The sequence below is a fragment of the Onychostruthus taczanowskii genome, unplaced genomic scaffold (genome assembly GCF_017590055.1).
Source record: "Onychostruthus taczanowskii isolate IOZ18803 unplaced genomic scaffold, ASM1759005v1 scaffold48, whole genome shotgun sequence".
NCBI classification, from domain to species: domain Eukaryota; kingdom Metazoa; phylum Chordata; class Aves; order Passeriformes; family Passeridae; genus Onychostruthus; species Onychostruthus taczanowskii.
In genome coordinates, this window is record NW_024502347.1 from 4,891,371 (window position 1) to 4,906,598 (window position 15,228).

At 33.8% G+C, this 15,228-nt stretch overlaps 1 protein-coding gene across 1 annotated transcript in view; it reads right to left on the bottom strand.

Moving 5' to 3' along the window:
- GRIK2 (glutamate ionotropic receptor kainate type subunit 2) overlaps positions 1-15,228 on the bottom strand; it is a 347,507-nt gene that overhangs the window by 274,045 nt on the left and 58,234 nt on the right. The gene's annotated exons all lie outside the window — the stretch shown is intronic.

Consider the following 15,228-nt stretch of genomic DNA (forward strand, 5'->3'; position numbering starts at 1 on the left):
CTAGTAAGATACCTACATGTAATTTATATTTTATTTGAACTCTAGTGAGCTACCTACACATATGTAAGGTATTGCTCAAAGGACAATTTCACTTAGAATGTCACATAAAACATAAAACTACATTATAAAGAAATTCCATAACAGCCATATATATTTGAGTAGTCACTATGTGTAAAAGAGTTCAAACAATATGGTACAAGGCTGTTCAAATCCAAGAAAAAGAGAACATATCAATAAATTTTTACTTTTATTTTGTGCAACAGTTATTTAGTTGGGAAAAATGTTTTCATTCTTATTATGAGAAAGAATTAATAGACAGAAACCTAGCCATGATGAAGAAGGCCTCAGAAGAATAAGTCAAGTGTATAATTTAACAAATTATAAACAAGTAGGATTTATATCCCTCAAGAGCATATCACATTCTATCTTGATACAGTAAGTTTTTGTTAAAAATACTCTAGATGACTGAAATAAAATTTAGCATTATATTTCACAATGTTCATATATCAGAGATAATTTTAACAGATGCAAGTTTAAAAAGCTCTCAGATGTTAATTTTGTGCCCTTATTACCTATAATTACTTCAAAACTCATGTTTTATTTAAAAAATGGCCTGCTAGAATTTAGTGGTCTTGGGGTCATTGTCACAAGCCCAATCTAAATGTCAGTTCTGTCTTTTACTTTATGGTTTAACATACTAAAAATAAGCCATAGATTTGCATTAACTCAGTGCTAGTTTTACTTGTCCCACTAAAATGAAATAATATTACAAGAGGTAAATCTTATTTTATTTCTGTCATCCTGGAAGAGACTTATTGTGTCCCTAAAGAGAACATACTATATAATCTGAAAAACATTTTGACCAATGTTTTTAATAAAATTGATACATTTTACTATTTACTACTCATGACATTTTGGTGATGAAGATTACCTAAACTTTTGTCCTACATTAGCTTGCAGTTAGTCTTCAAGACACCAAATAGGTAGAATTTAAATATGAAATTTATATTAAATGGCAGTTTCAAAATTTACCAATATTTTTTTTTTTTATTTCAAGGAGAAACAGACAATATATATCAGCATTTCTACCCTCCAGAGCAAATCTGCTTTCTGGGGTAATTTTTTGAGATCCATAAATTTCATGTCATTGTTGCTAGGTGTAGGTACAAAAGGAATGTACAACTGATTTTAATGTTTTTAGTAGGCACAGAAGAGATGCTATTAGGCAAATTTTGTGTTCAAACAAAGTATGTTGACTTAAAATTAACAGGCATGGGGGTAGAGGGCACACAGGAATAGTTTTGGGTAGCAGATTTTATTGCTGTGTTGCTGCTGTTTAGGAGGTACAAAGCATAACATATTACAATAAATATATTTGGTCATGTTCAAGAAAAAGGTAAAGAAGAGATGCATGTAAGAATGAGTTCAAAGGACAAAAGTCTGCAGAGAAGTAAGCATTACAAGTGCCTCCAGAAAGGGAAAGAACAAAGCTATGTTTATAAGTGTAAACTGCGGTGTGCTAGTGATGATAATTTTGAATAGAAGAGTAATAAATGCTGTGTCATACACATAAATTACTACCAACTAAAATTTAGGAGGCACAGCTACAAAAAAAATGCTTAAAAATCACCTGTAGTGTTGATGGATTGGAGATGTTTCTAGCAGACGTGCCAAGAAGCCAAAATATTAGCAGCTTTCAAAAAATATGCATATCCACCATAGATATAATAAAACTGTTATCAACCAAAAATCAATTATTTTAATAAAAATGCCAATTCAGAACAAGATTTAATTTGCCTATATGAGAAAATTAAGTGTAACTTTGAAATGATACATACAGAAATTGTTAGAATTCATGTATTTCTTTGAAAAAAGTGACACTACTTCAAACAGAGGACCAAAATAAACATTTGAGAAAGTGAAACAGTCCAAAATTTTAAAATAATGCATAGTAGTTTAAAAACTTCTTTTAAAACATTACTTTAAAAACAATTTTAAAATACAAGTTTTTTGTGAACTCAGCCATAAAACAATTCAATTATGAAAAGCAAGCTTATCAGTTACTGCATTAATATCCATGCTGTCACTTGAAAATCTCTAAACACAAAGCCTCAAAAGTAAAACCAGTCCTCAGTAGACTATGGGTTTTTCCTGTCTTGATTTCATAAAAAGAGAGAAAGAGAAAATAAAATGTGGCAAAACCTTTATTTTCTAACCCAGAATTACTGTTCAGCACTACTCTATTCAAATCACACACAGTCCCTTTTGGATATTCATCCAAATGTTGAAGCTGATCGTGCCAAGATTTTCGTTTCATTGCAAAAATCCTCAGTTACCTATTTAGGACCCAAAATCATGGCATTCATGTACAATCTAAGATCTTCAATAGTCAAATAAGATCTCATCAACAATTATAGTTTCCTGACATTCCCTGCATACCACCCTGCAATTGGTAAAGAATAGATATCTTTAGCTACACCTGCATAGAACCAAGCGTTTCTTGGGCTCCATAACCAAAAGCGTTCCCAGAGGAACAATATCAAGCAGCACTTGACCCCACCAGCATGGCACTAAGTTAATACACTAAGAACAATCAAGGAAGGTTTCAAAAATGCTCTTTACAACAATCTCACGTGGAACAAAGGTGAATTTTACTGCTGTGACTAAGATTTTGACCTAGATCTGTCACAGGTAACATTTTGCATTCATATAGCACCTGCCAACGTTCATCCCTAAGGATTTCAAGCACCTTTCAATATAGCAGTACTGCCAGAATAAGTAATCAGGAAGATATTTTAAGAAGTATTCCTAACCTTTGACAATAAACAGACTAATTGTATTTTCAAAACTGGGTAAGAGGTTTAGGTTTGTGGGTTTTGTTTATTTGTTTTTAAATAGCTCTCCAAGGAAAATTCTAAAGATAAAAGCTACAGAAGTTTAAAAAATTAATAATGACTCCTTTTAAGAGTCAGCCCTGAAAAGTACTGCAATAAGACCTGTGTTCAATAAGAATATATTTACTTTCAAGAGCTAATATTTTGAAATCACATACTATTTCTTAAAAAAGGTATAAAAGCAATGCTCTGAGGTGCTCATCTTTCACTTCCAAGGAAAAGCTGTTTTTCAGAGCTTCAGGCTTAGAATAGAAGGGGTCTAATTTCATAAACCAATTTTGAATTCTGAAAGTCAGGTCACAGTTATGCCACCCACATAACAGTACACGAACACGTGCCATGTCTGTGGACACTGGCAAACTGTGCATTCTAGCTGTGGCTGGTTTAGCTCTTCCAAGGTAAAGGACATAACAGACCTTGCAGTCACTTAGAAGATAAAGCCCATAGGAACCCAAAATAGAGGCTGAAAATGATCCCTTGTCCTTCCACACCACCAAAGACTCATGCATCCACAATTTTCAACAGACAAGGCATCTTTCAGTGTTTCTTATACCATAGGAACTTTCCTGACATTTGCTGTTGTTCTGTTGGAGCTACACAGAAGTTATTTCCCTTTACAAAGATACGTTCTTTATGAGAGGCAAATAGTAGTAGAGCAGTGTGAGGAAGCCTATTATCTAGGCTAAGAACCTTCCACCATGGTCTGCAGGGTCAGCCTCTGCTGTTTGTCTCTCTAAAATATCTTCATGGAGCCAGATACCCCTGTGTTAACTTAGAGCTAGAATTAGCAGTGTGTGCACTCATTTAAAACATGGCCATGCCAAGGGTAATTTTGCTCCTTGGTAGAGAGGACAGGGAACCCCTAATATCAGCCACGCTCACCAGCGTGCAGGGAGGTGGCACAGACGGAAGGGAAATGCAAGGGAGAACCTCTTCCATGGCATGTAGCAAAGGATATATTTTTTCTTTCAAAAGTGAGTAAAAGTTTGTATTAAAACATTCTGAAGTCAGGCATAGATCAGAAAATAACATGAACACCAGTGGTACATGTACTTTCCCCTTAGTGTTAACAATAACCACATGGACTTCAGCCTTGCAAAAATATTAGAATTAACATTGTCCAGGTCATGGCAGCTACATCAATATCCAGTCCTTTCAGCTTGACCTCTAAAGACAAACCTGAGGCTGCCTGTGATTCAGGCAGCTTATTTCCACCAAGCAACAAAAAAGCTTCTTGATAAAATAACCAATTCTCAAAACACAACTCATCCAAAACAGTTGCTTGCTAACACCTCAGCTCTAGAAACCTAAAGGCTGGTCTTCTTCTAGGGCTGCTTCAGAAAGGTTTTTTCTGTCACAACTATAAAGAGTGCAATGGCAACCTTCCCTAGACTTATTAATAATTACATTTTAAAAATGCAGTTGATCCTATGGATCCAATAATGACATCCAGAGCAACTTATTCTTAGGTTCAAAGCACCTGCCTCCATAGAGCATGAAAACTATTGCGGGTGCTCCTCTTACATTTCTGCTTGTAAGCTTGTCCTCCTTCTGCAATGGAGACAGGCAAAAACAATATAGATGTTCAAAAATTCCTATGCTAGACTCTTACATAAATTTTTTGTAGGACAATGAGAATGCTTTACTAGCTCAGCAGTGAAGTCAGTCCAGGAAAAGCAAGGCAGGCTTTATAGCCAGTCACATTTACCATATTTGGAAAATGTTTAGAAAAATCTTTCACGTGCTCCTTCTTCTTTCACTGTCCTGAAACAAGCAATTAGAACTGATGAAAATACGAGACACTCAGGCAACTATTTCCACTCCTGCAATGCTACTGTTAATTTTGGATAGACAGCGTCCAGCAGCTTCACATAAACGCTTTACTTTGGGCTATCATCAATGGAGGCTTTTTTCCTCCTAAGTGTTTAGCTTCTAAACTTCTGAACCAGTGAAGTTCATTTAAGTTTACATAACTACAACTAAGGGACAGTTGTGGCCTCTAGTTATTTCTCTCACTTAGAGAGATTTAAATCAGACCTTTTGATACAAAAAGGGTGAATAAACATGTCAAATCCTGAGAAGTGCCTTCCATAAAAATAAGTAGTACTTGCAGGTGTCTGAATCACCTGTCATGAACTGACATTGCCTGCAGAGAAAAAGGTGTTCAGTAGAAAAACATCTTTGAAATGGAATTAAAGTCCACAAGGAACTCTGCTACATACTTTCAAAATCATTGATTGTACTGAAACACACTTGCAACCAGAACCACAGCTTAAATCTCTAGCAATATTCTTGGACCTTGCTGAATCAAAACTGATAAGCTATACTCAAGATGAGGGGAGGACAGTTAATGTGGTTTGGGGTTTGGGGATTTTTTGTTGGTGGTTTTTTTTGTTGTTGGTTTTTTTTTTAATAACTTGGTTTAAGTAATTGGATCCTGTAGTAACTTGGCACCTTCCCTATCCAGGGAGCAAGAAGTAGTACAGCTTAAGCAAAAAATATCCTCTGAGTTTAGATTTAATGAAATATTTTAGAGAGCATTTTTCTAAATTAATCTCTCACATGATGACATTGACAAGATATCCTGCTGAACTGACAAAGCCTAAAACAGGAATCAGTACCAAGTAGTTTATCCTTAATAGGTCTGGCATGTCATTCTATGGAAAGATACCATTAGTGTCTGCTGGCATTGATTTAATTAATTACTAATCAAAAGCCATGCCAACTGCTTGACACAAGTTAGGGTCAGAGCCAATTTTTATAGGCACATGCTCAGTCAACTGCACATCAACATTTTCTTTTACCATCAGGTAGATGAGCAGAATATTCATGAGTTTATGAATGAAAAGCTAAATGGGTGGACAAAATGGGAAAGAATTTATTTCACTGACAAATTATTTTTCAATATTTGAAAATAATGGCTACTAGAGTAACCTCGCAAAATTTCATCAAATTGACAATTTCCCTGGTTCAATGATGCACAAATTTATTTTCTTTCAGTTTTGGACAGGGCACCATTTGTAAGAATCCAACAGTCAAAAATTTCTGCAAAGCTGCTTTGTTTCTCTCACTTATGTTACAAAGAGGTAGTAAAAAACAAGTGTCTTTTATTTTTAAGTCAGATGTAATTGTCAATTTTTGCTATTTTTCCCTCCTACAGTACCAGAACTTTGGCTTCTTCATCTTTATTCCTCTTTCTTCTCTACCCAACCGAAAAATAGAAGGACAAATTTTATCATTTCTTCTTCATTTTCACCATAGTGGTCAAGTTAATCAAGTGTGTGGGCTGTTGGGTCTTTTCCCCAGTTTATCCATATTGATTTGTTCTGCCATGTTTTCAAACAGGAGGGTGAAGGTGAAAATTACATTTAACTAAAACTTCAAACAATATAGAAGAGGTTGAGAAATAAAGCAAGCACAAAAGCAAAAGATCCAAGCAAATTTCTATCTCTAAAGAAGGTACTGCCTGCCTCTATCACACACAAAAGTGTTATTAAATGTCACAGTACATTAACAGTGACTGTTTTCTCACCAATTATAGTTAAACAAACACTTGCTGTAGCACTTTGAAACTCAACATCACTGACTTAAGAAGGAGGCACACTTTGATCTACAGTATAATTCAATATTAAGGCTGCAAGTTAGTATTCCAGAACTTTTATATCATACAAGGGTATTCATTTCAGTATGTTTGTCAATAAAAGTTGACTTAAATTCAGAATAAGGTAGCTGAACCATAAGTGCCAATACTTAAAACAGGAATTACATACCCCACGGGGGCCATAGTTTACTGCAGAATAAAACTACTAAATACTTAGATATTTACAGACTAGAAGAAATAAGGCATTTATGTTATACCAACAGTAGCGGGACAGCCAGACCTGACATTTTTCTTTAGCAACGCATGAAAATATTCAATAGTTCACATGCCTCAAAAAAATCTAACTTGTAATTCAACAAATCTGTAACCAGTTTAATTAAAAATTCTCAGACTCCTATTAAAATATACATATCTCCAGTCAAGTGACCAGAAAATTCCAAATTCACATTTTAGCATGTGCTTGAGATTTAAGTCTGTGGGTTTGGGTGGTGATTAGCAAGAAATCAGACTTCATAATACAGAGTGCTAATAGAGCAATAAATTTATTTACACTTACTATAAGGAAAACAATCCTTGGAGAGGAAATATTTAATTCAGGCCAAACCCAAGCACCTTTAATGCACTTCAGTTTAGCACAGCTGTTTTGAATACTTACTCTAAACTCTGTTAAAGCTTTAAGAAAGGTGCAAGGGCTTCCTGAGTGGGTGTGTATAACAAGAATTAACATCTGCTATGCTTGTAACATATGATCTTTATGGTACCTTATGTTATGGCAGTATCCAAGGTTATTTTTATGGAAACTGAAATCAGCTTCCTATTTTTAGTGAAAAGCCATGTAACTACTTTTTTTTTGCATTATATTTGGTAGAGAAAAATGTTTAATATTAACTAATACTTCTTGTCTGACTAATTAAACACTTTCCAAATATGAACATATGCATATAAGCTGAAAATGCAAATGTACACACATTGACAAGAAGGACCGTTTGCTTAGAAAATAAAAAGAATATTGTAAACAAATTTTGAATTTCTAAGAAAAGAAGAGAAACAAAAAAAAAAAACACCAAAAAAAAACCATCAGACAAGTCCATGCTTGTTTCTATATAACTGAAGTTTAAAGTATGGAGCAAATTTAATTTTTATCACAAAACACATAAAAGTTATACTGTGGTTTCTGGTCAGCTTTAATTTCCACCTTGTGAACTGACTGTATAATTAAGTTCTGGAGCACATAATTTCTTTCTAAATCAATACAGGAATTAAACTAAAATTTGATAGACTTCTTCTTTAAAATTCTTTGTAAAAGTTATTCTTTTACATTTAATGTAATGTTGAATAGATTAATGTCTATGGAGAGTAGTAGAGAGAAACATTTATGATGTTTTGTAACAAGGACTGGGTGTAAGTAAAACTATTATTTTTTCAGTTCAATACTCTGAAGTATTTTCCAAACTAGTTTTCCATTTGTAACAGCTTTTATGAGAATAGTATTCATAAGACTGTAATATGTACGGAAATAGTTTGCACTAAGGTAATGATCTGCAGCTAGTGTCCTGACAAAACAAAATGTTTGTTTTAAATCAGTACTGCTTGTAAGATGAACCTGCCATTTAACAACTCACTTATCAGTTTTCTTCTTCTTCAGCTTGGAATTTACAAGTTTACTAGCTCTTTTCCATTTTAGTGTTTTCCTGACACATTACTTTTTCAAATTTTTTCATGTATGGTTGTTGATATGTTACGAAAATTAACATATTCATTATTCTAAGTTCTATATTTATTCTTCTATGGCTGAAATTACTTAGCTTGTCATGTGATATACTAAGCTTGGTGGAAAGGCTAATCTGAAGAACAGCCAAGGGTAAATAAACATGGGATTCTGAGCAAAGAAGTGGTATTCAATTAAAGAGAGTTTTAAGACCTTGCTATTTCTTTTTGACATATTACAGATCCAGATATAAAACTTTCATATCCACTTTTATTTGTTAGGATTGCAGAGACTACTAAAACCTGAAATCAAGAATACCTTTTAGTTCTTGTAGTAAAATAACAGCCTCTTTTCAACAGGAAATCAAAATTTATAACACAATTATAACCAGACATATGATTGCAAAAGCTATTGCTACAGCCCAGCAATATGATTTTTAATAGTAGGTAAAAGCATTGGACATACATCAGCCCCTCCTGGATATAGCTTCCTGCAAGTAAGTGTCAGGTTAAACAGCTTTGTTCTGAAATAAGTGGTGAGTGAAATGCTTATAATTCTTTCACTGACAGAGTTAGAAATAGGGTTCTCATTTTTTTTCTTGAATGCTTGAACGAACACTGAATGGTATCAGATAACTTTTCTTACATACTTATGTACAGCGGTGACATACAGTGAACAGGCAATTCCAACAAGGCAGTTTTCTACTGATGGTTTCACATTAAAAAAAAAAAAAAAAAAAAAGAAAAAACTACACCAAAAAAAAAAAAAAAAAAAAAGAAAAAACTACACCAAAAAAAAAAAAAAAAAAAAACAAAGCAAAAAAGAACCCAACCACATTTTGTCAACTTACAGATTTTGCAATGAAGTAAATATGGAATTGTCTCAGAAGAGCATCTCACTAATGCACTACTTAGATTTCATATTTAGTTAATATGCTAAGTATTTGGCTTCTGGCTACCCTTGTGAAAGGCAACCATTAGCTTATTTAATAAAGATTTCATAATATTTAACATTTTTTATTTTGTGTTATGTTTCTAAATAGTCACAGAGCTTATCCTAGCCTACTGGCAAGTTGTAAGAACTAACAAGTAGACATCTTGAGTCCACTAGGTCATGAGACATTCAGAATTCCCTGCACTCATCAGTCAAGGAAAGAAATCTGTCATTGTCGCGTCTCCCAACCAGCATTTTCTGGCTGGCTGAATGGGACTGGACCAACAAGATTGCATATTGCCCCATCTGCCAAAAGATCTGATTGATATTTGGAACTCACAAGAGAGGACTATTCAGTGCTCCATTTGGGAAGTGAGGAACTTTGCAGCAACTAAATTAGGTTATTTAATGAAGTAAATATACACTTGTACTCCAGCTACACTACTGCTAATTTGAGGAGAGACTTAAAGCTTGGTTTTACAAGCCACTATTTACAAAACAGTTTTCATATTTGAGGGCACCTAGACTGAAGTCAAGGAAGACTCCAGCTAATGCAAACTTTAAAGAACAAAAGAAAAAAATTCTGATATAGAAAGAAAATATGAAAACCTCACAGCATTTTACATAGATATGCATTTAGCCCAGAAACAGGATTTTTTTTGACCCCTAAATATAAAAAATAGCAGCTGACGCATTCTCCACTGTAAACTACTGAAAACTGTTGATTTTCTCCAGAAAAGTGTTAGACATGAACGTCTAATATGTCTGTCCTAAAACTTCATAAGAAAATTTAATTAAAAGTGGATGATTTAACCCATCCACCAGTTATTTTTCAGTCTTCTGCCTGAAACTGCAACACATTAGGAGACACATGTTGACTGCAATTTACTTCCTGTAGCTCCTAGAATTAAAAAAAAAAAAAAAAAAAAAACCAAAAAACAAAGTCAGGTGAGTATTTATAAAGAGCTGTCTATTTTCATATAGCTTTACATATTTTTAGCTGAGACCCAAGTGCCATAACCAGCACTAGCAGACAGCACACATGTATCAGTGTTAACAAAAGCTTGAAATTTACATAACTACAGTGTTAATTTCCTTAATCTTATGTACTCTTATCTAATTCCTGTTTAATAAATACTAAAAGACAGATCCCTATAAGTAAAAAGTTACTTTGTATATAGAAAACTTTATACAGCAATGAAAAGAATTTATATGAAATACTGTAATGTTTCAAATTCTTGCCAGCAGAATGGAAACCAGCTTTCTGTTTCATTTAAGTTAAACCATATAACGAGAGCCATACCACTCTGAAATATTAAGAAAAAACTTTTTTTCTCCTTTATCCTCTACATTTAACATGCATCTCTTCAGTGGGTTCAGGTTACCATTCACAAAAGGTGGCAATATTAAAAGCAGGAAGGTAAAATAAAAAAATCACAATCTAGCCAACTGAAATGTATTTCTTTCTAGGCTATTGGAACTCATTACTTACATCCAGCACAGATAGAATCTCAAACGCTTAAGCAAAAAAATTTCTTGCCACAGACTCATATGACTACCTTTTCTTACTCCCCATCTCAGCTTTCTTAACTTGTTGCCTTTTTTTTCTTCCCTAGCTATAGAATGTGCTTTGGTCTCTAGGTGATGTACTGTTCTTTGGGTTTTTTTCATAAGCAATAACGTTTAATTTGTAGTCTAAGCAGAAGACAATGAAATGTTGAATGGTATTCTGGACATTCTCATTTTCAATTTAACCCATTTTCCAACAAATAGTTTAAAAATATATAATTATCTTTGATTGTTGTCACTGTATCATAGCATTCAGATGGATAAGACTCTTTTAAGTAAAATGAGTTTCATATCATAGAAAAAAGTGTGATCAATATTTGTAAAGGTACTTAAAACGTGCATATCTGTATCATATCAAAATTTTATGTGTCTTTGTGTTACCTATATGAAATTTGGTGATTAGCCTCTTACCACAATGATTCTGTAAGAAGTCAGTCCTACACTCCTGACTTATTGCTGCTCAGCTTTTAGAATGAAGGGGCAAAAGGAATATTCTGAATGCCATTTACAGTTTTACTTCTACCTTATAGTCACACAAAATCTTTCTTGAAAATTATTTTTGAAGTGATCTGCCATGCAAAGTTAATGGCTGTAAAGAAAGTTAGTTGCCATTGTATTGACCAGAAGTTTCTAAAATGTCAGTGTGATTTGTATTATGGATCACTATCTCACATCATGAGAGAGAAAGTATATTAGCAAAAATTGATGAAGCTCAATGGTAGATTCCACTCTCTTCACAATATTATAAAGCAGACTCAGTAATGGTGCCAAAAGCAGACCCCATATTACGGTATCAAATAAACCTACAGGTTTTAAGAGAAATGTGAAAAGATAGCAGAAAAAGCAGGGAGAAAGAGTAGTAATGATACTGCAGAATCACATTTGTAAAAAGAATGGCTGATTTAGACATTACCAGTAGTAATTGAAAATTTCCTGCACAGGCTCATATGAAAAAGGGTAGAGTTTAGGACAGATGGAATACACAAAACCAGACTTCACACATTTTATGATGTGTGCAGATAGAATAATTTTAACCTTGCAGGAAGCCAGACTGGATGATTGCCCTTCTCTCATATTATCCAGGTCTATTCATGCCTATTAATTGAAATTTTCTCTGCATGGGGAGTCTTTGATTCAAAGCTGGCTCAGGTGTATAAGAGCACACTCACTAAATGAGGATTGCTAGAATTTCCTAGTTCAAACCTACTGTCAGTATCACAAAAAAAATCTGGTAACAAGGTTCTGTTAAAATAGCTAATTATCATAGGCCCAGCTTTTTCCCTAGTTTACTATAGCAGTTCTTGCTTCAACTTATTTTAGCAACTTCTGCTACTACACTCTAACAAAAAACAAACTTATTCAAAACCAAAATTCAGAACTCTATAATAAAGAATTCAGCTACAATCTTCAATGTACCTGTAAGGCATAACCTACTATAACAAAATATTAATATTAACTGAGATTCCATAACCTAATTACATCATCCTGAGTTACAAGAAATAATAATGAATTTTTGCTATTGTTTTAACGTACAAACTTGCTTTCCAGTGGTAATATCATGCAGTTATAATATGAGTACACAAAAAATAAAAATTTTAAGGATTTGGATTTTTACCCTTCAGAAAATTCTTAGCAATGTGATAATAACTTTTCAGATGAAAGAAACTCTTTTGTGGAAAAAATCAAATCATATTCAAGCCCATGTTTTACTGCTTTACCCTTTAAAAAAAAGACAGAGCATACACAAATATGTTATATTAGTCAGGCAAACTTGCAATTTTCATGCAGTCATAGCTCAGAAAATACAAACAATTGTTCCCTTCAATGCTTGCATTTTTCTGACATTATGTTATAAATTGTTCTACTGAAAAAAACCTCCAAAACCAATAATAATTAATTTTATCCTCCTGAAGAAAAAAAAATCATAATTCAATATTCCAATTTATATATTTCTAGGATATTTTACATATTCAATATCTATTTTAATTATTTCAATTTAAATTAAATTGAACCTAGTATAGTTTGTCAATACTAGGACTTCTTCCTCTTAGTGTGCTTGCAAAATCAACACTTGAACAAAATGCAGAGTATTTTGAAAGCTGATCTAAGATTTTCAAGAACAAGATGCATCTCATCCAATGTTAGCCACCAGAAGTTCGGTATCAAATCTCACCTAGACATTTACTTTATTTCTAAATGCCAGAAAACTACTTATTTCACCTCCTGTTTGAGAGATGAGTCTCAAAATAATCATCTTTCAATGTCTTCTGAGGAAGCCTAGAAGTTTCCTTGCAATTAATGGCAAGTTTTATGGTGGTGAGAGCTAAAAGTAAAGCTCATCCTGTGTTTCTGAATCTCTGATAAGTAGAAATTGGTCTCAGGAACACACCTATTGTACCTATCAATTCCTTGTATTCCTTTTAACACACACAGTTTGAATAAGCTTCATTCAGGCACGTCATAAGCAACAACAATCAAAACTCAAGGTGAGTTCTACAATGGTCATTTTTGTCATCCTCCTGTACAACCAATTTTGACAAGATTAGAAGGCAGAATATAAAAAAGGCAAGATCACTGTCTCATTGTGGAAATTGTACTGAAATTAATGGCCATTTTCTATCAAGAATTAACGATCTAAAGTAAGACTGGAATGCTTTCATCTACAAAAGCAATTTATACAAAAAAAGCCCAATCAGTACTTGCTTCCTATTTAACACATAAATTTGAAATTAAGTTATTTTCATCTAGCAGGTAGAAAAAAGGGTGCAGAGAAGTTTGCCTTATCCCTAAAGTAAGGTCGTCCACATTTCTGTGCTGTTGTTCCATGCTGCTGACACACTGAATGGTTTTGATGCATTCAAAAGAACATTTAATACACTTCCTTCAGCAAGAAGGAATAGGAAGTCAACAGGGAAGCCTTCTCTGAAAAGGAAAAAGATTTTGACAAAAGAACAAAGAAGGCAATTTGAAAGGAAACGTGATGCTACCAATTCAATAATGTATTGCATTGCTGAATTATGTACTGTGCTTAAAAATTAATAAAACAGGGCAAGTTTTACTTGCTTCCTGTAAATACATAGGTTATGCAGTTGTGTACATTTTGTGAGCTAAATGAAGCCCATCTTAAATCATAACCTAGGGGACTGGCAAATGTCACTAGACTAACAGAGATGATCTTTAAGTACAAGTCAAATGAAGGTTGTACTAAAAACTTTAAAGGTTCTTCAAAATAGCCTTGTCAGTTTTAGTCTCAGAAGTCATCCTTAGTATCACTTTTCTCATGGTGTTTGCATACTTTGAATTTAAGCAGTAACATGCTGATAATATGGTGGTTGTTTCAAAATAGGACTCGCAACATCTCACCCCCCTGTTTCTACCCTGTGAAGATAAAAATCTCCTATGTATAAAAAGCCTCCCATTACTTTTCTTTTACCACAATCTCAATATTTCAGTTCTGCACAGTGGGTATAAACATTATATATATACATATATATATATATATATACATATATATATATATATATATATATATATATGTATATTTTTTCCATCTAGCTTCTCTAATATATGTCTTACTCAATGATTGTTTTTTATTAATAAAATGCCACTTAACCTTAAATACATTATGTAGACAAGTTTATCTGCTAAATTATTGATATAATAATTGGTTAATTAGCTCTCCTACACAATCTGAGGACAGTGTTACTATCCAACCTTACAGAAGGGAGGAACTTAACAGGGCAGGTGACAGACATGGCCAAGGTCATTGGAAACACAAAAAATTAGCTGGCTTCTGTCCTGTGCTTTGACCACATCACTCACTAATGCAATCCCGTCAAAAAAAAGAAAAAAAAAATTTACATCCAGAGCATATGGTGCATCAGAGCAACTGTCGGTGGCAGTTCCGGAAAGCTACTTGGAATAATAGTTGTTGCATGGGGTGGAACACATCAGATTTAATGACAGAGAATGAAAGCAACACATTTTGCTTAAAGTGATTAGCATTATCATCCTTGGTTTAGCAAACATTTTTAGCAGGAAGGAAGCTAGCATATTTTTACAAACAAAAGGCTGGCATAAGGCAAGAGCAATGAAGTAATGCTATAGGAGTAGAGGGTTTATGCAAATTACAAAATTGCTTCTGGTCACAAAGTGTGTCAGGCCAAGACATACCCAAACACTTCAGAAGTCTGAATGGCTTTGGGAGATGCAGTTACCTCAAATCCCTGCACACAGGCAGGCAGAAGTAAGATAGACGTGTTTTTCTTGTCTGTTAGTATTTTGAACTAATGTGGACAGAGACATTTAATTTCTCCTCTTAGCATGGCTGAACTGGTAGGGTTGAAAAGTCCCCAGTGACCCAGGTGGTTTTGCTGCCTGCAAAAAATTTTTCCCCAGATCTGGCCAAGATCCCTATACGATCTTCTTGGGAACCTGGAGCAAAATGACGGTAGATCAAAAGGATTGAATACTGGTTCTAAATGTTACATCTGAAATAATACCCAGGTACAAGTAACTGCTTT